Source organism: Austrofundulus limnaeus, unplaced genomic scaffold (assembly GCF_001266775.1).
Source record: "Austrofundulus limnaeus strain Quisiro unplaced genomic scaffold, Austrofundulus_limnaeus-1.0 Scaffold2082, whole genome shotgun sequence".
Classification (NCBI taxonomy): domain Eukaryota; kingdom Metazoa; phylum Chordata; class Actinopteri; order Cyprinodontiformes; family Rivulidae; genus Austrofundulus; species Austrofundulus limnaeus.
This window is the reverse complement of record NW_013954484.1, coordinates 26,351-27,670: the sequence shown is the minus strand read 5'-3', so window position 1 is coordinate 27,670 and position 1,320 is coordinate 26,351. Positions and strand designations below refer to the sequence as shown.

The 1,320-nt window shown below is 45.4% G+C and overlaps 1 protein-coding gene across 1 annotated transcript in view; it reads left to right on the top strand.

The window, feature by feature from the left end:
- LOC106537012 (E3 ubiquitin-protein ligase rififylin) overlaps positions 1-1,014 on the top strand; it is a gene marked incomplete in the record, with an annotated part of 7,200 nt that extends 6,186 nt beyond the window's left edge. The window contains 1 exon segment of the mRNA XM_014034374.1: positions 839-1,014.
- Positions 1,015-1,320: the final 306 nt, after the last annotated feature.

Below are 1,320 nucleotides of genomic sequence, written 5' to 3'. Positions count from 1 at the left end.
CCTACATGTCTCCTGGATGTCTCCTGCCTGTCTCCAGAATGTCTCCTACCTGTCTCCTGGATGTCTCCTACCTGTCTCCTGGATGTCTCCTACCTGTCTCCTGGATGACTCCTGTCTGTCTCCTACATGTCTCCTACCTGTCTCCTGCCTGTCTCCTACCTGTCTCCTGGATGTCTCCTGCCTGTCTCCTACCTATCTCCTGGATGTCTCCTACCTGTCTCCAGAATGTCTCCTTCCTGTCTCCTGGATGTCTCCTAACTGTCTCCTACCCGTCTCCATCCTGTCTCCTACCTGTCTCCTGGATGTCTCCTAACTGTCTCCTACATGTCTCCTACCTGTCTCCTAGATGTCTCCTAACTGTCTCCTACCCGTCTCCTAACTGTCTCCTACCTGTCTCCATCCTGTCTCCTACCTGTCTCCAGAATGTCTCCTTCCTGTCAGGATCAGACAAGCTTCAGTCTCCAGAGTTGGAAGAAGACACTAAGCAGAACTTTAAGGGAAACAAATGGTTCAGTTTTTGTCCTGTGCAGGACCTAAACCCAGTTTGAGCTCCAGAACAGAACCAGCAGGGGGCAGCAGAGTCTGTCCTGCTGGAACTGCTCCAGATCAGTCCTGACTGAAGCGGACCTGCAGATGTTGTGTGAGGTTCTGCTGAGCCGGTACCAGCAGGCTGAACCTCTGCCTCAAACCTTGATCTGTTTGCACTAAAACCTCTTGATGCTGAAACACTTTAAACTTGTTTTTGGGGCTTTTTGTGAAATGATTGATTAGATGTTTGCTGTGAAACTTCTGGGATTCTTTTATTTGTGAAGAAATGTTTATTTTTATTGTGTTTAAGGTGTTTCTGCAGAGCTCCATGAACTGCACTCACACTGTACAACAGGAGGCGGTGTGGTCGGACACAACATGCAGATCGAACCGATCCTGCTTTAATCTGTGCTCTGCAGCTGTGAGGAGGATCCACACGGTTCACTTTTTACATCTTCAAACTGAATAAAAATGAGTTCAAACATGTCGAGTCTTGTTCTCATGTTGGCTGTGAAAACTAACCTCTGCAACCAGAGGTACGGGTGAAATGTGAAAAGACCGAAATAAAACAAAAATAATATTCTGGCTGCAAAATAATTCAACTTAATTTAAAATGTTCATAAATGTGGTACATTTATCTTAGTAAAAGTATTTTAACTGTTCTTGGTGAGTTTTAAATACTGTAGCTCAGTGGTTTCCAACCCTGGTCCTCAAGGCACACTGCCCTTCATCATCTTCATCATCATCATCATCATCTTCTTCTTCTTCTTCTTCTTCTTCTTCTTCTTCTTC